This window comes from Rhinopithecus bieti, unplaced genomic scaffold (genome assembly GCF_001698545.2).
Source record: "Rhinopithecus bieti isolate Rb0 unplaced genomic scaffold, ASM169854v2 scaffold_13704, whole genome shotgun sequence".
In the NCBI taxonomy this organism is placed as follows: domain Eukaryota; kingdom Metazoa; phylum Chordata; class Mammalia; order Primates; family Cercopithecidae; genus Rhinopithecus; species Rhinopithecus bieti.
This window is the reverse complement of record NW_016808231.1, coordinates 2,219,369-2,243,319: the sequence shown is the minus strand read 5'-3', so window position 1 is coordinate 2,243,319 and position 23,951 is coordinate 2,219,369. Positions and strand designations below refer to the sequence as shown.

The 23,951-nt window shown below is 49.0% G+C and overlaps 1 protein-coding gene across 3 annotated transcripts in view; it reads right to left on the bottom strand.

Annotated features, from left to right (window-relative positions):
• Window positions 1-13,752, bottom strand: part of GPR55 (G protein-coupled receptor 55) — a 21,552-nt gene extending 7,800 nt beyond the window's left edge. The window contains exon 1 of one of the 3 annotated variants that reach the window (XM_017886413.1): window positions 13,452-13,752. The gene's annotated coding sequence lies outside the window, so the exon portion shown is untranslated. Of the gene's footprint in view, window positions 1-9,830; window positions 9,971-10,986; window positions 11,076-13,451 lie in introns of those variants that run through there. The other 2 variants (XM_017886412.1, XM_017886414.1) reach the window with 2 other exon arrangements.
• Between the last annotated feature and the right edge of the window lie 10,199 nt (window positions 13,753-23,951).

The window sequence follows — 23,951 nt, the reverse complement described above, 5'->3', positions numbered from 1 at the left end:
AAAAAAAAAAAAAAGAAGTTTGCTAATAAAAACCAGTCTACTTGTGGGTGGGGGAGGGGAACGGGGCAGGGGGACAGCAACTAGCACCATTTGACCTGGGGTATGGGGCCATTCCATTAGCAGCTCCTGTTCTGGCCAACCCAGGGGTCCACCCCAATCAAGCAATGGTACTATAGTTGGCTGGGTGGGAGGCTGAGTCCCTTCAGGTTCCCTGAGAAGCAGATGCTAAGACAGTGTTAGACAACTCAGAGATTGAACAGGGAAAGTGTCCGTGAAGGATAGCGGGGAGAGGGAGCAGGAGGAGGTGGGGTGAGCCTTCAGACCACCTGCAGGTCTGACTCTGTGGAAGGAGAGAGGGAAGGAAGGACAAGGTGGGAAGGACTTCAGACAGCAGTGCAGATTTCAGCCCTTCTTGGCCAAGCCATGGGGCATCTCTGAGCAAAGGTTGCCTCTTGCAGGAGCCTCACATCTGCAGAAATCGTCCCAGGCTAGTGCCTCTGCTGGGCTCAGGCATTGGCTGGGAGCAGCCCAAGGAGAGTGGCATCAGCATCAGTGTCACCAGGGACCGGAAGCAGCAGAGCTGCACTGACTGTGGTCAGGGACCCTGGGAGTGGGCTCTCTGGAATTCCAGGGAGGTCTCAGCAGCACCCCTGCATAGCTACCAAGGGGCATCCCGATGCTGCCATTGATGTTGGGATCTGTGTCACAGGCAGCAGTGGAGACATTCTCAGTTTCCATCCCAGCAGCACCATCTGTGGAGTGCTGCCTTTCTACCATCCGCAGCAGGGATGGGTGGGCACCTTCGCCTCCTAGAGGACTGGAATGGGGCAGTCCCAGCCTCCTCCAGAAGGAAATAGCATTGAGGGGGCAAAGGTCATGGGTCAAGCAAATGGCATCTGTGAATGGAGTGAAAGGACCCCAAACCGTTGTGAGTCAGCAGCAGCACGGTGGCCGAGAGGTGGAGCTGCATCGAACCGTGGAGTAAATGAGACAACACAGGAGATGAAGCTCCATGTTTCATGCAAAAGCTATGGAGAGAGCCACTCCCAGGGGCCCTGCTGACACCTCTGAATGTCCCGCTGACATGTTTAAATGTCACCAAGACAAAGCCTCCCAAACATCCATGAATAAACAAACCAAGTTCCTTGGAAATCTCTGAAAAAATAATTAACACCAGAAGAGGCTTGAGGGAGAAGATCTGGGTGCAAGAATTTCGTATCCAACAGGTGTTCCTGCATAAAGAATGCAGAAAGCAAGTCTCAGGTGGATGCGGCCTCTAGAAAAATAATCACCCCAAAACTTTAGGCCTCCAAGAGATCATTACTGAGAAGAGTGCAAGGATGAAAACATCAAGATAGACAAGCTTGGAACTGAGCATTGAATTGAAAGCAGGAAACTGTGGAAAGAGACATAAGGTATGATGAATATAGTTACAGATTTAAAATTAAAAGAAAAAAAAAAACAGAAGAGATTATCTGGCTGGACTAGTGACTCACACCTGTAATCCCAGCAATTTGGGAGGCCAAGGTTGAAGAATCACTCGAGCCCAGGAGTTTGAGACCAGCCTGGGCAGCATAGTGAAACCTCATCTCTCCAAAAAAATAAATTTTTTTTTAAAATTAGTATGGTGTGGTGGCTCATGCCTGTGGTCCCCAACTATTTGTGAGGCTGTGTGGGAGGATCGCTTGAGCCCAGGATTTTGAGACCCACCTGGGCACCCAATTCTCTACAAAAAAAAAAAAAAAAAAACTTTAATTAAAGATAAGGGGCGTGGATGCCTCGTGACCATGGTAGAGTGCAACCCAGCCATTTGGCAGCTGGTGGGAGGACTTGCTTGAAGTACGCAGGCAGTGGCAGTTGAGAAACCACCTGGGCAACATAGTGAAACCGGTGGCCATCGCTACATACGAGATCAAAAAAAAAAAAACCAAAGCATAACTTTATTTTACACTTAATTAGTAGGGCGTGGTGGCTCGTGCCTGTGGTCCCCAGCCATTTGGGCAGCTGTGTGGGAGGACTGCTTGAGCCCAGGAGTTTGAGGCTGCAGTGAGCCATGATCATGCCACTGCACTCCAGCCTGGGTGACAGAGTCAGACCTTCTCTCTAAGGAAAAAAAAAAAGAGATGATCTGTGTCCCCAGAAAGAGATAAGTCTTAATACTGTGGATAAATTAACAAAGCAGGAAGAATGTTCTTGAGTTGTAGGGGTGGGGACAATGGAGGGTAATAGTAAGTGCCTGGGGTGAAGCAAAAGGCTCTATTGCTAATATTTCTGTTCTGTTTATTTTTTTACTTCAATAATTACAGAAATATGTGTCAGATTCTTGAAAACCTTAAAGTAACCACTATTAAAAATATGATGCCTACCTTCGAAACTACTAAAGAAGATGAAAAGAAGCAAAATCGACTACATAGCAAAGGAGTGAATATAACAGGAAAAGAAACAGCATAGAAATTACAATAATAAGTGCAAAAAAATCAAATTTTACTAATATTCTCAATTAAAAAATAAAATATAACTGCTTGCTCTTATAAAGAGTACACTTAAATGACACAGAAATGTTCCACATAAAAGTCCTGTGACGATGGAACAGACAAATACAAACAAAAGAAAGACAGGGAGGCAATATTCATAACTAGACTTGTAGAACTGCAGGACAAAATTGCTCATCAGGATTAAGAAGCTTATTTTTATGGAATAAAATAAAAACTCAATTGTGAGGGCAAATGTAGTAATCTTATACACCGAATGGTGGTATACAAAAGTACATCAGGTACAATTCTTAGAATTCAAGGAGCCATTGGCAAAAACAAATTGCAGTGTCAGATTTTCATATACTATAGATTAGAACAAATATAAATTAGGACGTAGAATTATATAAATAATATGATTAATACAGTTTAGTTAATGACTTGGGTTTGGTTTTAAACAAATAGGTAATCATTTTTTTTCTCAAGCAGCCAAAAAACACTTGCTAAAAATGAATTATCTACTTTACAAGAGCAAAACCATCCATTAAAAAAATACAGAAATTATTTTGGCTGTACTCTCTGACTGCATACAAAGACCTAGAAAATAAAAATACAGCCCGCCCCCCCGGGCGCGGTGGCTCACGCCTGTAATCCCAGCACTTTGGGAGGCAAAGGAGGGAGAACTGCTTGAACCCAGGAGTTCGAGATCAACCTCACAACAGAGTGAAACCTCTGTCTCTACAAAATCTTTTTTTTTAAAATTAGCTGGGCGGATCACAAGGCCAGGAGATCGAGACCATCCTGGCTAACACGGTGAAACCCTGTCTCTACTAAAAATACAAAAAAAAAAGTTAGCCGGGCGTGGTGGCAGATGCCTGTAGTCCCAGCTACTCAGGAGGCTGAGGCAGGAGAATGGCATGAACCCGGGAGGCGGAGCTTGCAGTGAGCCGAGATCGCACCACTGCACTACAGCCTGGGTGACAGAGACAGACTCCGTCTCAAAAAAAAAAAAAAAAAAAAAAAAAAAAAAAAAAATTAGATAGGTATGGTGGCTTGTGCCTATAGTCCCAGCTACTCAGAGGCAGAGGTTAAGGCAAGGGGATGGCTTGAGCCCAGGAGGTCGAGGCTCCAGTGACCTGTGATCATGCCACTGCACTCGAGCCTGGGCAACAAAGTAAGACTCTGTGTATATAAACTCTGTCTCAAAATAATAATAATAATAACAATGGCTATTTAAAAATAAAGTGAGAACTACAAAACTAAATACATGGGAAGAAGAGCAAGACCTTTTTGGATTGGTTGTTTAAAAAAAAAAATTCACAGGATACAGCCAAAAACTATTCTCAGAGATAAATACATTGCCCTAACTGCTTTAATTTTCTTTAAGGAAACTAAATAAATGAATTAAACACTTAACTTGAGCATTCAGGGAAAAAGTGTCTTAGAGAAATCAGGGAAAAGTATAAAGATAAAAGCAGAAATAAATGAATTAGAAAAGAGAAAATGTCAGAACCGACACATTTAATAGGTGGTTCCTTCGGAGCAGAAGCAATATACGAAGCAATACCTGTGTCTCTAACAACTATGATCAAGAAGAAAGGACTCAACGGTCATAACTAGAAATAAGAAAGAAGACATTAAATTTAGTTACAGAGGAGAGCAAAAACAGCAAGAAACTGCATTATTACTTGTGTGTTGATCTGTTTAAAAACCTTGATGTAGTTGTTGATTTGGGGGCAAAAAAAAAAAAATTTATCACCATCTATACCAGGTTTGGCCCAAGAGGAAATAGAAGTGTTGAGTAGACCAATATCCATAAAAGAAACTGAAAATATTATCAAAGAATTACTCTTAAAATAGACTCTAGCTTATTTCAAATTTTCAAGCAGCAGATAATCCCTGTATCCCATAAAGTATTTCAGAACATAGTATTAATGAATTTCTATTAAACTAACTTATCCAAATATCAAAATTCAGCACAAGAAACAAATTTGTTCAAAATACAATTATGAATATATATGCAGACATCCTAATTAAAATATTACTAGATGGAATTCAGTACATTAAAATTATAAATCATCATGACAAATCAGATTTACTATAGAATTATAAGATAGTTTCAGTGTTAGGAAATCAATTAATGTTTTGTATCACATCATTAAAGCAAAATAAAAGTCATCCAATTGTACAGTTTTTCAGAGTTATTTAACGGAATAGGAAAGTACTTCTTACAAAGAGTAAATTGCTCACACCAATGGCAACTTTGTATTTAATGGTAAAATAATAGGGACATTCTTGTTGAAATCAAACACCCAGAAATCTCAAGATAACACCCAGAAATCTCAAGACTATGCACTAACACATTTAACAGAAACAAGAATAAGTGAGGCATTCCCCAAAAATCAATAATACAAAGGGAAGGCTTAGTGAAGAAATTATGTTAAGACTGTCAGTTAACAATTTGGCAGTAAAACCAACTTAGAGTCTCATCTTAAACGGCCTCTCAAAAGAAATTCCAAATTCATTAAGGAATTACATTTCAAAACAATCAAACCTTAGAAAAACTAGATGAAAATTTAATAAACAACTTATAAAATCACTAAGGGAAAAAGCTCTTTGTCAACTTAGCATAACTGAAAATCAAAGAAAAGAAAATAAACAGGACAGGTTTGACTGCACAAAAAAAATGTCTTTTTGCTAAAAAGTCTTAACATCAAATAATATACTTGAAGAAACAAAACACAACCAATGTTAGATAAATGACGTTCTTTCTCTGCGAAGAGAATATTAAAATGAATAATATCAAGACCAACAATAGATGAATAAGCCAATGACACAGGCAGTTCCCAGAAGAGGATTTACAAAGAGATAACATTTTTGCTTATCAAATTTAACAAAGAATTTGGCAAGGGTTCTGTGAAACCAGTCACCAATATGCTGGTAAGCGTACAAATTAGCCCACAACTTTTGGGATCTGATAATTTCTGTTACAAGCCATGAAAATCATATGACTTTAATCCAGTGATTCTGAGAATTCACCTTAAGTAAATTATATGAAAGAAGAAAAATTGTGTACAAAAATATGTCCACCTTGGCATTTTCTTCTTCTTCTTCTTCTTCACCTCAATGTATTACCACATTTCTAATAGCAAAAAATACATACACATTTAAATGCCAACAAGAGGTTAATTTCACTGTGGTAAATTTACTCAATGGAAAATTTTTCTGTCTGACTGTTATGTTTATGCTGATTATGTTCAGTAAAAACCCCACAAACTATAGAATTAGACAGATTCAGAATGATTTCAACTGTGATTAAAATTACAAAAACCCACGCATAGAGGGGCAAACAAAAAACCTAAAAAAAGATTTCTACATCCCAACCAGTGGTTGCATTCTAGCAGTTGGATGGTGGGTGATTTTTAAATCTTTTGCCTTTATCTCTCTCGTCTTTTTGGTGTGTTTTCTAATTAATTAATGATAATATGAAAACCTGAGATTATGTATATATATAATGTGTGGTGGGGAAAAAGGAGACCAGTAAGGATAGCTTTCAATTTTTTCCTTCTATATCAGAGAAACAACTTGCGGTCTGGGTTTGTGTTTGAGGCATGGCAGGGTGCAAGGTTTACACAAAATTAAAAGATACGCATTGAATTCACCAAAGCTCAGCTGATGAGGCATGACCTTTCAGGTTCAGAGATAAGCATTTCAGGATGGGGCTGGGAACGAAGCATGAAGTGAGAGAGAGATGTGGAAGTGTCAAGTGAGACAGCAAGTCCCACCCAAACGATGGGAGAACAACAACAAGAACCTGATTCATGATTAAAAAAAAAAATTGAAAAATAAACAAGTTTCCTCTGTTCACAGGTCAGCCATCACATCATAAAAATGTGTATTACATAAGGAGTAAAAGACAACATAAAAGAGACAAAATGCCAGCTTCACAGTGAAGAGTAGGTGAAGAGGAGAAAAGAGGTTTAAAATAGAATCCCCCCAAAGCTTGGCAAGCTATCAATAGAGTCAAGAAGTCAAAAACGTAAATATTTTCCAAATTGAATATTTAGGTTAAATTACCTTGTTTCTCTTAATGGGACAAAAGGAAGAGAAGATTCACAGTAGAAACCGAAAATGAAAAAACTATAATATCACAATATGGAAAGCGGAGGGGCAACCTCACAGAGGCTTATGCAAATATTATCAACAATTGTTAATACTCCCTATATGAATCTATTAAAAATCAAACATCAATTTAAAAAAAAAACAAAATTCAATTATCTTTTGTCAAGGAAAAGCACCAAGAAAATGAAAAGACACAGAGTAAAATGATAGCATAATCTTTGGTTTATCAGGCACACTTTGTGCTAGAAAGGAAGGGAATAGGACAAAGTAATTTTTTTTTAATAAAAAGAATTGAGAAAGCAACATGGAGACTCCACAAGAGTGAAAGTTACAATAAATAATGAAAACATAAAACACTCAATTTCTGTTCCAATTAGCATAGGAAAAAGTACATAATGGGACCATGCAGGAAATGCAAACGAAATTTTAAAAAATGGAAATATAGTGTAGCTGGAGCCCTTAGTGCCCCTCCTGTAGAATATCCATGATCAAATAGACAGAGAAATTAGAGCTCTGAACAACCCAATTAACAAGGTAGACTAGCAGATCAGGGAGAAGTACATGGTAAATCAAGGGTCTATGCTGTCTTTAGAAGAATAGAGAGGGTCTTTCACAAAATTTATCCCGTTCCTGAGCACAGGCAAGTCCTTGACAGCAATGGCGATTTTACACTCATTCTTAGACCACAAAGAAAATAGCTGTTTGTTGGTCCTGAACACTTAGCTGCAGCGCCATGATATTAATATTTAATAGGCATTTCTATGCATTCTCTTACATAGCCTCTTAACGTGTGAGTTAGAGACAAAATCAGATGTACGTTGCTGAAATATTGGAAAGAAACAATATTTATACACAAAACACAAATGCAGTCACCACTTAAATGAAAGTGGGAATTCCTAAGTGTTCTTTTAAACAGGAAAGGGAGAAACGAGGCAAGCCAACACTACACTCAGAGATCCTGGAAGTGGAATGGAAGTGACCATGGCCATTGCACAGCTCTGATCACCCTGAGACCCAAGGCTGTCTGTCTGCAGGGGCTGAACTCGGAGCGGGTAGGGAACCACAGCATGGGAGAAGATGCAGAAAGGCCTAGAGATACTCCTAATCCCCAGAAGGAAAGACACAAGGGTATCCATCCTCCAGTGCTCGTGACGTGTTCCACCATAAGACTTCACGGGTCAGAAAAGGAATGGGTTCCAAGTGCTGCAGAAAGCAAACCTATCTCACAGCCAGAGTGTCCGAGAGTAGACAAAGCAAAGCGGCCTCATCATGTGGTGGACTCTCTGTTACCAGAGGTATGCAAGCAAAGGCAAGGTGAGATGCTTATCCAGAGTGCTGTAGAGAGAATTCATACACAGAGCAGTGTCTTACTGAAGGATGTTTTTGTTTGTTGATATTTAACCCTGAAGTAGAATCTTCTTTCAATATAAGGGTGCTTTCCAATGTTTGGTGGAAAGGAGAGAAAGTATGTCGAGTGTGGAAAGGGACTGGGGTAGAGCGCAGAGGCCTTGTTCTCCTCCTGGCTCCCTCTGCTTGGGAGGCTTTGCCTCATTTCTTCCATCCTCAAGGTCCTGCTCAGCCCCGAGCCCAGAGCCCTGGCCTCACTGTGCTAGCTCATTTGTTTGTTTGCTTGCTTGTTTGTTTCAGTTAGGGTCTTGCATTGTCACCCAGGCTGGAGTGCAGTGGCACAATCAAGGCTCACTGCAACCTCAACTTCCCAGGCTCGAGCAACCCTCCCACCTCAGCCCTCCAAGTAGCTGGGACTACAGGCGTGCATCGCCACACCCAACTAATTTTTTCTTTCTTTCTTTATTTTATTCATTTATTTATTTATTTTTGAGATGAAGTTTCCTTCTTGTTGCCCAGGCTGGAGTGCAATGGTGCGATCTTGGCTCACCACAGTCTCCGCCTCCTGGGTTCAAGTGATTCTCCTGCCTCAGGCTCCTGAGTAGCTGGGATTACAGGCATGTGCCACGCCTGGCTAATTTTGTATTTTTAGTAGAGACGGGGTTTCTCTATGTTGGTCAGACTGGTCTCGAACTTCCAACCTCAGGTGATCCACCTGCCTCCCAAAGTGCTGGGATTACAGGCGTGAACCACTGCGTCTGGCCTAATATTTTATTTTTTGTAGAGACAAGGTCTCACTGTGTTGCCCAGGCTGGTCTCAAACTTCTGGACTCGAGCAATCCTCTCACCTCTGCCTCCCAAACTGCTGGGATCACAGGTGTGAGCCCGAGCGCCCGGCCTGTACTGGCTCTTAACTGCTGACTGTCCACATTCTGCAGCTGGGATTCCCGCGACTGCCAGTGGTCCACGGTACCCTCATCTGCCTACACCTTCAAGGATCCAGCATCCCACTTGCGGCAGCCTCAGGTGCCTGCACAGCTGAGGCCTCGAAACCCTCGAAACACCAGACCTACCTTTCTTCTTTCAGTGGCCTGGACTTTCCAGAGAACACAAGCAACAAGAAGATCACAACCCTAAGGAGGTTTGCAGCTGAGAAGGTGGCCCTTCCTGCAGGTGCCAGGCTGTCACCTGCACAGAGCATTGTAGCGTGAACCACCTCAGAGATGGCAGGGCCAGAGCCTCAAAAATCAGCATTGGCACAGCCACAGGGATGGATTTGAGGAGCCCTGGAATGCTCCACAAAAAATGCCGCAGTTAAAATACACAGTGTATCCACCACTAACACCATAGTGTGAATAAAGTCATCCACCTGTGCCTGAGCTAGGCGTCTGGGGGCCATGATGCAAGAAGGAACAGGACACAGAGGGGACAGAGCACATGACCACAATCTCCCGAATGCCTGGATATTGCTGAAGCTTGGGCGGGGGTGTTGGAGTGGGGCTGGGAGAGTGGAGGGGCCGGCTTGGGGACATGAGAGGTGGTCAGCAGTGTGCTCAGTGCTCTATGACAGGAACTCAGGACACTCCTGGGAGGCTGCCCTAATTATGCCCATTTTACAGATAAGGACAGTGAGGCTCAGAGATGCTTTAGAGTCTACCCAAGGTCCAACAGGCCGTGAGGGACCAGCTGGAACTCATGTTCTGAGTCTCTCCTCCTCCCTCACCGTGGCCCCCATCAGCATCACTAGCAAGAGCATCTGGGATCCAGGAGCTGCCAAGCCCCCTCCTCACTTCTTTGCATGCTCATGCTCCTCTTTCCCCTTGAACTCTCTCCTCCACTGCTAAAAATCCCACCTCTTCCTTCAAATGCCCACTTTCCGGATTCACTCACGTCATCCGATATGGTTTTCCCAGTGCCATCCTGAGTGGGCAGCGTGAAGAGTCCTCAGTGTATCCCGGGGGGGCGTGTCCCTGCTGTCCTGCAGCAACCCCAGGACCAGGACCACGTCCCCTTCACCTTTATCGCTGAGCCTCACATACTGTTTGCCCTTGGGAAGGTCTTATTGCATGAAAGGGGAAGAAGAAATGACGGAACAAATGGCCAGGTCTGCTGCAGCTCCACAGTGACTGGTGCTCCCTTTGGAGCTGGGACAGCCACTCAGAACCAAAGGCAAACCCTGCCTTCCACAGAGCTGTGCGCGGCACTTTGCTCTGCCCTGTCCCCTCATCCCCATCGCCTCGGGCAGCACAAAGCCCAGGTGAGGCCAGGCCAGCCAGACATGTCCTGACTTTGTGTTCTCGCTCGCAGGGAAGGATCTAGAATTTTCGGGGTTCTAAGTGCTGCTGTGGCTTCCTTCCCAGCCTTTCTAAGATACACTTGGCTAGGGTGCGAGAACAATGCAGCTGTAATATAGGATAGCAGCCAGGGCGCCCCTCCCTATCATTTACTGCCCTGAGCGCCCCATGAGGAAGAAACTGTGTATTGCCTCATTCCCCAGAGAGGTAAATGGAGGCTAGAGAAATTAAGCAGCTGGTGAGTGGGTGAGCCTGGGCTCCTAGGCTCCTTCTGGCCCCCAATGAGCACTTGCTCAGGGCTGCAGGATGATCCCTGAGAGAGTGTCATCTCTGGCGCTTGGTGGTTTCCCAACAAGACTCCGGGGAATGGGCAGCGGGCTTGGTGGAGGGCCGTGGCAAGTGAGCTACATACCCCAGGGAAGGCTCCCAGGCCACCTGTGGGGAGGTTCCCCACCCGACATGATGCTGCAACCCTGACTCAGATCAGGAGGAAGTTGAGGGTTCGTAGAAAAATGTCACGCTTAATCGGGGACAAACCAGGTCTGCCTGCCGCTGCTACTGTCACGGAGGCTGCCTGGAGGCCGCCGCTGCCCTGACACCTGGGACTGCTTGCTGCATCGTGGCAGGTGTGCACAAAGCCCAGGACCACACGAGCCCTACTGATCTTAGGAGAGTTACCTGCAGTCCACAAGAGCAAGATCAGGTTAGAGGCTCCATGCCTCAGTTTCTCTAAATGCCCCAGAGGCTGTTACCTGTTGGTGGTCCGGTGTAGTGGAGAGGGCTGAGAGATGTCATTTCTCCTCCAGGCCTGGCTGCCGGCCTGCTCTGGGGAGAGTCACTTCCCCTCTCTGGGTCTCAACTTCCTTGTGAGTGAAATAAAGGGGTGGGACCAGGTGCTCTGAGTAGCTCCTGTGACACTCTGTCTGGCCTAGGGGCTCTTGCTCAGGGGTCTGCAGAGGGGCTGCATGGAACTAGAGTGTGGACATGGGGAGCAGTTTCCAGGAGGAGGGTCTACACTCTCCTGCCCTCTTGGAAGATCTGCACGCCCATCCCGCAGCTGCCAAAAAAACAAAACAAAAAACCAAAAAGCCAAAAATCACACTGCATGTGTCAAGGCCTGGGAAGCTTCTGGAAGAGGAAGCCTCTCACACACCCTAGGTGTGCTAACAGGGACACCACACAGGAGCAGCCGTTCTCAGCACCTGACAAAGGCCGTAGTGACTTCCAGCACTTCGGGGGTTTAGGATTTGAAACTGCTGCCCACAGAAAGGAAAGGAAGGTGGTGTTGTTTAGGACTTCCAGTTTAGGACTTGCGTGCCCAGCCTCGGAGACCTCAGCTTCCACGCAAGAATGGTCAGTGGGGTCCCACAGGTTCCCCAGCCTCGGCTTCTCTGTCCCAGGCCTGCACAGAGATTTGGGGCAGCCTTGGGCCTGTGGCCTCCTAGGGCCCTGCAAGCAGAGATTTCCCTGGCATCTCCCACCTTCAGGGCTGGGAGGGCTGAGACACCCGTGGGCTTGGGTGGCTATTAGCTGAGAGCCCTCATAGATTCCAGCCCATCAGGAAAGTCTGGGCTGAAGTCTATCCCGGTAGATGCAGCCGCCGTGCCCTGGAGGTGTTGGGAGGCCCTGTCGGAGGACAAAAGCACAAGCGATTTTTAAAAGCCATGCGTGCTGGGACTTTCAGGTGTCTACAGGAATAGAAACTACTCCTGGGTTTTTTGGGTGATTCATCCAACACATGGGTCCCCTCTGTAAATAATAGCTTGCAAGTCACTGCGGGGGAACCACCTGGCCCTCTGGAGCTGGGTCTTCCCACTGTCTGGTGAAGAGGTTGATGGAACCATGACAGCTTTTAAGCTCTCACCTGGGCTTGTGCGATGGGTTGTGCCAAGTCCACTCCCTGCTCCAGGCCATGGAGCCCCAAGCTGGCCTGCGTGCCAAGACAGGGCACTGGGCAGTCCTGCCCCAAGCGAGGCCCCCCTGTAGGGCCCCCAGCCCAATCTAAGCCAAAGGCTGGCTACTGGACAAGGTGGGGCAGCCAGGCCCGCACCCTGGGTGCAGGAGGAGGCCAGGAGCCTGTCGGGACAGCAGCAGGGAGGAGACACACAGGTGTCTGGCACCCACCTCAATACCCAGAGCCTGCAATGTGAGGCCCCAGGAAGGCGTCCATACTGAGCAGCCTGCAGGGAGCAGTGTCTCTGCTCAGCCCCTCCTCAAAGGGATCCTCATCTACTTCCCATTCTGGCTACCTTTTGGCTACCTTCTTTTTTTTTTTTTTGAGATGGAGTCTTGCTCTGTTGCCCAGGCTGGAGTGCAGTGGCATGATCTCAGCTCACTGCAACCTCCACCTCCCAGGTTTAAGCAATGTTCCTGCCTCAGCCTCCTGAGTAGCTGTGATTACAGGCTTGTACCACCATGCCCGACTAATTTTTTTTGTATTTTTAGTAGAGACGGGGTTTCACCATGATGGTCAGGCTGGTTTCAAACTCCTGACCTCATGATCCACCCACCTCGACCTCCCAAAGTGTTAGGATTACAGGCATGAGCCACTGCTCCCGGCCCTGGCTACCTTCTTTTAATAAATGAATATTTCTACTTTATTGCTGTTGCTTGTTAGTCACATTTTTGAAAACATGCACATGATTCAAATACATATGTAAAAACATATAGGAAAATATCTGTCCCACTCCTAAATCCAGCTGTCACCTCCTCCCCCCCAGGGCACCACTGCTAAGTTTCTTCCAGAGTTTCTGTGCCCCATGTACATATGAGTTCTTATTTTCTCCCGCTTTTGGCACAAAAGCTAGAGTACTACATGAGCTGCTCTGCAGTACCTCCCTCTCCTGTGGGTGTCCCTTGGATACCTTGGGCCATGTCTAAGGTGTATGGGGGATCCCTTGCCAAGGTATGTGTGTCCAGAGAGACTCAAAAAGTTTGAGCTCCTAAGAGCCAGGCTAGGCAGGGACTCGCCCAAGGCCCCGCCCTATGGCTCAGGTCTGTCCATCCGGATTTTCCCCTCCCCTTGTCACAGCCCTGGGGAGTCATAAATAGGATGAACTTTCTCAGAAAATTTCCCTTAAGCCTCCTGAAACTTCTCACCCTAGTCCTGCCCACCCTCTCACCATCCAGAATAATTTGGAGGTTTTGGGAGCCTGGACGTGTCCCTGCCTGTCTTCCAGACTGGGAACCCCGAGTTGGGGAGTTTGGGGGCACACACCTTCGACTTCACCAGTGGGGCAGCTTCGGAGCTTCAGGAACCAGCTTCTTCTAGGGCAAGGAACAAATGAATCTGACTGTGTTTACCAAAGAGCAGGTCCAGGATAGCCGGGCGCTCGCCACATCCTCCCCTGACGCTGGTGAAATTCGCTCCTTCAGCAGCCAGAGGCCCGGCCCTGCCCTTGTGGGACATTCCTTCCCTCCAGCGGGGAAACCTGCCCACCAGGGGCTTTGCAGGGGGACCAGTTGGCCCAGGGCTGTGCAAGAAGTGCCCCTGAGCCTGCCCCAGAGAGCCGGTGAGGGAGCAGAGGCAAGAACAAGAGCTGAACCCTCAGAGACACGAGGAAGGAGGAGGAGGCTGGAGGAGGGCAGCTCAGGTACAGGCACGGGCAGGAAGGACATGGTGTCGGTGAGGGCCCGGGCACCCTCTGCACCCCGGGTAAGAGGGGAATGGCAGGATCTGAGGCTGGAAGCTGGCCAGGAAGGAACCAGGGGCATGGGCCACCCCAGGGTCCCAGGGAACACACTCTTGGCACAGGAGCAGTATGTGACAGACCCACTGGGGCGGCAGGGGTTGGGTTGGGATGAGGGCACCAGCAGCAATAAGAAGGAATCAGGGCAGGAGTGGGGGCATCAGGTTGTCTGAAAGAAGGGTCCAGGGCATCTGAGGCAGCCAGACTCTGAAGATAGCCTCCGAAGGTCTCCAGCCACCACTCCCCACAAAGCAACTCTGTCAACTTGGGCTGGTTGCCTAACCTCTCTGAGCCCATTTCCCCAGCCGCAAATTGGAGTTACACATCCATTCAATCAAAAAAATGTTTGTGGATCATCTCCTAGGGACCAGGCAGCGGTGCTGAGGAAGACAACAGTACCTGTCTCAGAAAACGTTGTTTTAGGAGTCGGCAAGGTAACGGGTAAGCGCACCCAGGGAGTGCCTGGTACTCAAGCGGTGACTGAGGCCTGCATTCCTCATTGATTTATGCCTGCCTTTGTCTCCCCTACTGAATCTATTTGAAGGAAAAAAAAATGCGTAACATTGATGATGGGACCCTCATGATCCAAGGAAAAATCAGAGGAAGCCCCAACAGAGAGAGGAAGGCAGGGGAATTTAGGAAGGAGAGGCCAAGAGAGGAAGATGAGCAGCACCTGTCCCCCGCCCTCTGCTCCAATCCTCCAGGTGTGGCCTGGAGACAGACACAAAGGGTTGAGCTCCAAGAGCTGGGCTAGGCAGGGACTTGCCCCAGGCCCCACCCTATGGCTCCCATCTGGTCTCTCCCCTCCCATTCTGTCGGGAACACTTCTGTTCCCAAGCCCCACTTATTTTATTTTATTTTATTTTTTGTGAAAATAGAGATGGGGTTTCGCCATGTTGCCCAGGCTGGTCTTGGACTCCTGAACTCAAGCAACCCCCAACCCCGGCCTCCCAATGTGCTGGGATTACAGGTGTGAACCACCACATCCGGCCACCAAGCCCCACTTATACACTGAGCCCGGATGACTCCCCTGCACAGTCAGCTGGGTGCCACACCACACAAAGCACATCCTGGAGCCTTTGCCAAGTCCCTGAGGACTGACACCCTACCCCCTAGGTGCCCACAAAGACAGGAAGGTGCGTGTTCCCAAACCCCCCAACTTGGGGCCCTGATAATCCGCTTTAGCAATTGAAGATATCTGGCCTCTTTGAAAGTGGTGGCTGAGGTCAGTGACTGCCAGGGGAATTCAGGAACCTACTGAACACAGGGGGCAGCCCACGGTGTGCAGCTGCTGGGCAGCCTGGCAGGCCCTCCAGGAAGCCCCCATCTCCAAGGGAGCTCTCAGCCACCTGGGGACTGGCCTGTGGCAGTGGGTAGCTGTCCCTCCTCAGGTTGGTCCACAGGCCAAAGAAACTAGAACAACTTCCTTTTGTGTCCACCCTTAGTCCCCTCAGGCTTTCAGAACGGCCATAGAGGTGGTGGCTGGACTCGGGACTCAGAGCCTCTCTCCTTACAGGGCTTACCCCTTATCCAGGAGCAGCGGTCCCTACTCCCAGAAGCCAGCATCTCCAGGAGGCAGGGCTGGGGCTCCCTTGGCAGGGCAAAGTCTGCCTGGGTGGGGGCAGTGGCAGCAGTGGGGTGAAGCTCTGCTGTGGGGGTGGAGGATACAGGATGCAGGGGCTGTGTCCGGTAGGAGAGACATTACCAGGTCTTCCCCAAGATCTCAGCCTCTAAAGTTCTTGACTTCAGTTTCTGAGGTCACATCTGCTGTCACCCCAAAGCTTCTGGTGGCCACCCCAGAGGTGCTGGGTCAGGCTATGGTCACTTTCTGCCTCCCTCTCCTTGCCTCTGTTGTCACCTGGGGTCAGGGTGCTTTCTTTGTCTACCTCTTCAACCCTCCTTTCCAGTGCTAACAGACTGGACTGCCCCCAGGGGCACAGTCCTCAGCATATGGGCTACTCATTTGGAGAGACCCCTCCCTGCACTGGCTGTTTCTCCACCTGCCCCTACAACACAAAAGGCTGACAGAATGTGGTGACTTCTAACCCAGCCCTGGCTGAGGAATCACAAAACCTAGGTCTGCATCAGGGCCAGCACCTCTCTGCACCTCTCTCACCGAAAGCTGTGGAACGAGTACCAAGTACCGATTCCAGGTTTCTGGTCCCCGGCCTCTCTCCGACCCCAGGACAGCTGCTCTTTGTTCCCCACAAGGATGGGGGTTAATTCCAGGGACCAAATGTGAGACAACCGCCTCTGTGAACAGCACGAGTATCCACTGAAAGCCCCAACCCAGAGCTCTTGTCCCAGGGGAAGGAGGACACAGGTCAGAAGAACCAGGGACAGCCAGCCTGGCCCAGCCCAGGTGCTCAGCGAAATGCTTAGAGCCCAGCCGCCTCGCCCCTGAGGGCCCACTCCATGCTGGGGCCTGTGGTAACCTCTGGGCAGGAGTCAGTCTCACCCTGGGAAGGTTAGCATCCGGGCGCCTGGAGGTGGCCCTGTTTGCTATACGGGGTGGGGTGAGGATGACCATCTGTTCTGGTTTGCCCAGAACGAACGGGACTCCTGGGGGGCTCTGGACCTTCAGTGTTAAACCCGGATAGTCCCTAAGAGTGAAGAGCCGGTCACTGCAGGTCGGCAAGGGAGCTTTGAGGATTGAGCCCTGTCCTCAGTCAGGGGCTCCCACCTTGGCTCCACCCACCGAGGAAGGGCATTGTCCTCTTGGGTTGGGCTTCCCTCACCCCACCCAGGACCCCTGCATTCTGCTGACTGTGCCTAGGGTGCCCAGAGCCTCTCTGGCTGGCAGGACACACAAGAGTTAACCCCTTCCTACCACCCGGACAAGTGACACACAGACCCCTTCATGCCAGAGACACACGGGTCTCAGAGGAAATGCCTGGAGTGAGAGGCACTTTTCCTCTCCCTCAGAGATGGCTGGCAGGACCCCCAGCCTCAGCACTGTTGTGACCACATTTCCAAGAAAAGGCTCCTGGCGCTGCGGTCAGACAAAGGGGCTGCGTGTTAGTTCAGGCTGCCTGGAACACATCAGAAAAGGGGCCTCAGTTTACACAGAGGCAGGCGCGTCTCAGGCACGTCTCAGGAACTAGAGTGTGTGGTCCCAGCCCGGCAGCCACTCCCAGCCCCAGCGCAGCCTCCTGTCTGGATGAGGGGGTCAAGGGAGTGAAGGCTGACGGGCTCCGTGGACCTGTTTATTATTTTCCCCATCAGGAAGTCTTTCCTTCTGAAGCTCCTAGGGAGCCTTGAGTGAGTGACTTGCTTTGGCTGTAAAAGGGGTTTTGCCCAATTGCTTGAGTCCCAGGGTTTCGCACAATTGTGCTGTGTGTTGTGGTCTTCCCTCAGGCCTTCACAGGCTCACAGCCAGAACTGTGCGCACCCATCCAGATGTCAACACACACACACACCCAGAGACTCGCATAGGTGTGCTCTAGATGGATCATGGGGCAATTCAAGAGGAGATGCAGCCCTGGGCTCTGGGATTGGGCTGGGAGGACAGGGTTTCCATTTTGGACCGGAGGGTATGAAATACGAACACAGGGGAATGGAGATACAGGTTCAGTATCCTTTGTCAGAAACGCTTGGAAAAAGAAGTGTTTTGGATATTGGATTTTTTGAGAGTTGGGACTATTTGCATTATACTTACTGGCTGAGCATCCTAAAACCAAAATCTGAAGTGCTCCAATGAGCATTTTCCTTGAGTGCATGTTGGTGCACAAAAAGTTTTAGATTTGGAGCATTTTAGATTTTGGATTTTTGGACTTTAGATGCCCACCTTGTATATACTGGGGTGTCATCAGTATCAGGATGATGGAGGAAGCTTGTGGAATAACATGCAGTGTGAGAAAATAAAGAGTGAACTCTGGGGAAGAGAATATTAAAGAGGTTGGCAGAGAGACTGGAACCCACAAAGGTGGAAAAGAGTTAGTCAGAGGTTGGAGAATTGCAAAAGCCAAAGGAAGATTCCAGACAAAGGCTGGCCAGTATGTGAAGGAGCCTTGAAGGTAAGCCAGTGGCCAGTACTGAATCTTGGCAGAGGAAACCAAGAACATTGATATGGTTTGGCTGTGTCCCCACCCAAATCTCATCTTGAATTGTAGTTCTCATAATCCCCACATGTCGTGGGAGGGACCTGGTGGGAGGTAATTGAATCATGGGGTCGGTTAACCTCATCCTGTTCTCATGATAGTGAGTTCTCACGAGATCTGATGGTTTTATAAGGGGCTTTCCCCACTTTGCTCAGCACTTCTCTTATGATGCCATGTGAAGAAGGACATGTTTGCTTCCCCTTCCACCTGATTATAAGTTTCCTAAGGCCTCCCCAGCCATGCTGAACTGTGAGTCAATTAAACCTGTTTTCCTTATAGATTACCCAATCTTGGGTATGTGTTTATTAGCAGCGTGGGAATGGACTGACACAAACATCCTGTTGGACAGCAGCAATGTCCATAGAGGTTCTGCCTGCAGAAGTGGCTCAAAGGGGACCAAGGAGAGTGTCCAATATGTGGATTTAGGCTCATGAAAGGTAGTTGTCTATAAAAACCCTTGGGGCCGGGATGATCCCCAGAGATAAGTCTGGTGACAGTTGTCTTAATACAAAAATGAATTATTAGAATTTCTCTTGAGTTATTACTCAAGTTGTCAAAAGCTGACTAAGTTGTTTGGTTGGAGGCTAAGGGGAAAGTAGTTTATATTTATGATTCTTCTTTTTATGCTTGTATACAAAGGAATAGAAGTCAGGACTCTTGATCTAACCTGAGTCAGATTTCCTATGTCAAATACTGTTTCTCTAGTCTTCCTCTTACCTCCCTAGTCTCCTAAGTTTATTAATACACTTTAAAACACAATAGGTTTCCTTGAATAAAATGATTCTGATTTTCAGTTGGGCTGTACGACTGGAAGCATTAAGTAAAAAATGTATTCTAGGCCAGGCACAGCGGCTCACACCTGTAATCCCAGCATTTTGGGAGGCTGAGGTGGGAGGAGTGCTTGAGGCCAGGAGTTTGAGACCAGCCTGGGGAACAACATAGTAAGACCCCGTCTCTACAAAATTTTTTTAAATTAGCTGAGTGTGGTGGTGCACACTTCTGGTCCTAGCTACTTGGGAGGCTGAGATGGAAGGATCACTTGAGTCCAGGAGTGCATGCCACCATGTCCAGTTCTTTGACTGCCCTGGGTGGGAAACAGGAGTATCCCTGACTGCACTGGGGCCTGCAGGGAAGAATTAAGAAGAGTTTGGAGGCCAGGCACGGTGGCTCAGGCCTGTAATCCTGACAATTTGGGAGGCCAAGGCGGGTGGATTGCCTGAGCTCAGGAGTTCTAGACCAGCCTGGGCAATACGGTGAGACCCCATCTCTATTAAAATACAAAAAATTAGCCAGGCACAGTGGCATGCACCTGTAGTCCCAGCTACTCAGGAGGCTGAGGTAGGAGAATTGCTTGAACCCAGGAGGCGGAGGTTGCAGTGAGTCAAGATCGCGCCATTGCACTCCAACCCAGGCAACAGAGCAAGACTCCATCTCCAGAAAAGAAAAAAAAAAAAAAAAGAAGGGGTTGGAGGGCCTGATGCATGGGTGCCTCCAGGCTCAGAGAGAACCCTCTAGACGCTGCATCCAGCACCCCACAGGAGCCCACATCCGCTCCCAGGGAGGCTGCAGGAGTGCGGTCCTGACCTGGCTGGCTGCTGGTGGCCAGCGCAGCTGCCCCTGAGTGCCCAGAGTCCACACTGAGCAGGCCCCTTTGCTGGAAGAAAGACAAGTGCCAGGAGTCCCCAAGACTGAGCATAGCATTTGAACCTGAACCCAGGGTGGTATCCTGGGGGTCCTGCCCCTTCTCCCAGACCCAGGACACTCAGCCTGGGCTCTCCCATGGCCACATGTATTTCTGTCCCCTCTGCCATGGCGAGCTGGGTGCCCACCACTTCCCACACTCGGTCTCCTGGCCTTCCCTCCCTGGGACCACCACCTACCACCTCATGACTTTCCTATTTGTGATGCTGTCACCAAGCAGAGCTGGACTGTGGCTGGAGGAAGCTCAGGGACAAATGAGGTCCCAGTCTCATCTCTGGCTCCGGGTCACATCCCCAGTGACTCCCTGTCCTTCAGGTGTCAGGTTGAACGTCACTCCCCCAGGGAGGCCTTCCCTGACCTCCAACTCACTCGGGGTCCCCTTTATCAGCCATGTCATGCCTTCATCTTCCTCCAAAAGTTGGGCTTTTAAAATATCTTAAACATTAAAACATTTCAAGTATTTGCTTGATATCTATTTGCATCTTACACTGTAAGATCTAAGGGATCCTATCTGCTCTGTTTTAATAAATATTTGATGAGTTATTGACTGATCGTTGAGAGATGACCCTGTGTTCTCCAGCCCAGGGGTCCTGAACATTCTGGGATCCAGAGCGCAGGGGAGCCTGATGCCCGGGGGAGTGGCCCTCTCTGAGCTACCCTCCCTGTGATGGGGGATATACTGGGCCTTTTCTTGTCTGAGCAATTTCAGAAAACATTTTGAGATCAAAGTGAATGTGACACAGACCAGAAGGGGCAGGAAGGACACTGTCACAACCAACAGAACAGCAGGAATCTGTTCAGAGGGGCCACCCCCCACACTCACACTCCAGGGCTGGGCAGACCCCTGAGAATGCCGGAAGATCACAGAAAGGGGGCCCAGGACAGAGGCAAGGGCCTGCCTCCTTCTTCTGCCTCCTCCTGCCTCAGCCGGGCCTCCTGGCCCTGCCTCCCTCAGGAAGTGTCCGCAGCACAGCAGCTGAGAGAGAGAATTCCTTAGTCCTCAGGGGCAGGAGTCCCAGACCAACCCCACAAGGGACCCAGCCACTGTCCTCCAGCCTCCATTCCCCACTCAGGCCCCCAGGACAGTCTGCAGGAAGGGCCAAGGAAAGGCAGGTGGAAGAGGCAGGAGTCGGGAGAGAGCGGGAGGGGGCAGTAGAGCATCTGCCCTGGTGGCTGGAGGCCAGAGAAAGACCAAAAGGGAGGTCAAGGGCACAGGAGGAGTGAAGAGCAGAAAGGGAGGCCAAGCCAAAAGGGCAGAGTGAGGGTGGGCCATGGGCGAAGGGACTTAAGGGGGTTGCAGGGTGGCAGGGTCCAAAGGCCAGGGGCAGCCAGTGACAGATGGGAGCTTGACTGGTTGAGAAGGGCCGGATGGGGAGGGTGGGCACCAGACCCAGAGGAAGGAACCCCCCACTCCCCACCCCCCACCCTCATCCACAAGAATGGGGTAAGAGGGAAGAGACATGGAAGGGGCAGGAGAAGAGGCAGGCTAGGGACAATTGGGTGAAAGCAGACCCATTTTTCCTTCATCCGTGCCAATAAACAGAGTGAGAGCACAACCTTGGGGCTCTGAAGTCAGAGTTCCATCCTGTTCCCCTAGGATTTGTCCTTGTGACCTCACATGTAGAGGATGAAAGAAAGAAAGAAAGAAAGAAAGAAAGAAAGAAAGAAAGAAGAGAAGAGAAGAGAAGAGAAGAGAAGAGAAGAGAAGAGAAGAGAAGAGAAGAGGAGAGAGAGAGGAGAGAGAGAGGAGAGAGAGAGCGCTCTCTGTAGCAGAACTGTACCCATTGTAGAGAGGTGGAAACTGAGGCCCCAGCAGAGGCCTTTCCTGGCAGTGCTTGGGCTAGAGCCAGGTCAAGGCCCATTTATACCCGGAGCCAGCTCATGTTAGCAGGACAGCATCCTGGCTGGCTGGCTGCCCGCCCAGAGACTGCCCGAGAGCTTGGTTGGCTATTGCCTTCCAGAGCAGCCCCTCCTTCCTGTGCACCTCCTCCCCTCTCCCACTAGCCCCTCCATGGAGGGTCAAGAAGCCCAGCCAGCCCTGGGCGTGGGTGCTAAGAGATGTCTGGGCTCAGGAATTTCCTGGCAGGAGCAGCAGTACCCATGTTTGTCTGCGGGCATCCCCAGCCGGGGGGGCCAAGTAAGAGAGGCAACAATGCCAGAGTAGGTCACAGAGCAAGAGCCTGGAGAGCTAAGAGCTATCCCCGTTCAGGGTTCTGACGGAGTTTGGGTGTTGTCCCCTCTGAATCTCATGTTGAACTGTCATCCTCAGTGCTGGAGGCGGGGCCTGGTGGAGTGGGTTAGATCATGGGGGTGGATTTCTCATGAATGATCTTGCGCCCTCCCTTGGTGCTGTCCTCTCAGTAGCGAGTTCCTTCTTGCGAGATCTGGCTGTTTGAAAGTGTGCGGCACTTCCCCGCCCCTCCTCTTGCTCCCACTCTGGTCATGTGAGATGCCGGCTCCCTCTTCACCTTCTGCCAAAATTGCAAGCAAGGTCTCATCCGAAGCAGGACAGATGCCGGCACCACACTTCATGTAAAGTCTACAGAACTGTGAACCAATTAAACCTCTTTTCTTTAGAAATTATCCAGCCTCAGGTATTTCTTTATAGCAACATAAGAATGGCCTAACACAGGGTCTGTCTTAGGAAGGGGCCCTCGGGCTGTGCCTCTTCTCCCTGGCCCTAGCCCAGGAGGAGGACCAGCGAGATCAGTCAGGTGAGACGCCTCTCCATGAAGATGCCTTCTGCCATTCATTACACACACAACAGCATCTTGGTCCCAGACGCTGGGTCCCAGACAGGACCTCGAGGAGACTTCCCAGGTCAGCAGTGGAAATTACCCACCACTGGACATTGGACGGGGCAAAGCTGTGGTGTGGCAAGGGGCAAATCCACCTCCCTCCCACGTGTACCCACATGATTGTCCCCGGGACTTCCATGAGCTTGATGAGCCAGAAGCTATGGTTCTGCACACGTGAGTCTGTGACCTGACAGCTGCGCCTGCTTCACCAGTGTAGAGACTCGGGTGCCCAGGCAAACCCTGGAAGTGTGGAAGGGAAGGGGAGAAAGCCTGCGGAGGGAGTTGAAGGAGCCGTGGATTCCAGTAACCTTCGCGGATTAGTTCAGAGGGAAATGTCTACAGCAGAGATGACTATGACACCCAGCACACGATTTAATTCTCAGAGTGAAAACGAGAATGCCGTGTCTGTGGGAGCCCCGGGAGAATGACTCAACAGTGGCGCCCTACAACATGATTTGCTTTAACTGCAGGTGAAGACAATCATTCAGAAGTGGAAAGAATATAACTGAATGCTTTGTCACAAATTTACTTTGATCTCATGTACCCCATAAATATAGACACTCACTATGTACGGCAAAAATTAAAAATAAAGATAACAAATTCACATTCCGCTTGTTCATCCTTATTCTTACTGCATCAAAGACAACAAGGAAGGCCCCATTGCCTGCCCTCGTGCTCGCAGTTCAGCCGCCCAAGAATCATTCTTGATGCCCTGCAAGTGCCAGGCGCTGAGCTAGGCCCTGCAGATGCGACAACAGACATAGATGCTGTCCCAGCCACCGGCACTCGCTGCCCGGGGAAGAACCAGGTAAGGTTCCCGCACATTGTCCTCCATGAAGCTGGAGCAGCAGTCTCACCGCGGGGCTGGGAGCTGCCTTCCTTCCTCCCACCAGCCTCTAAGGGAAGGATTTGTGTCTGCTGGCCCTCCTTGGTAGTAGCAAATTCTGGTCGTGGACAAAGCAGATAGAAGACTACAGAAGACAGACAGGCTAAGGTGATCTGTGCAAAAAGATGGTGGCAGGGGAGAGGAAAGGCAAATTCACAGAATGAAGCGGGGACGTGGGTGGCGAGTGTGTGGTTGGGATTTGAGGTGGAAAGAGGCTGAGAGAGGACTGAGTTCCGGGAGGCAGCTGCCTCCTGCGTGGAGGACTTTCCAAGGGCAAGTGCTGGACATTGAGAATCACTCCCAGACAATGATCCATCCAGTTTCTCCAACAAATCAATGACATGAAAAGGAAAGGAGGAAAAAAAGAGGTGACTCTGAAAGAATGCAATCCACGCCCTCATTGGAGCCCTCATTTGAACAAACCAGTCATAAAAAGACAGTTTTGACACAATAGAGGAATCTGAATATGGATTTTGTGGTAGACATTACTACAGATTTACTCTTTTTTTTTTCTTTTTTTTTGAGACGGAGTCTCGCTCTGTC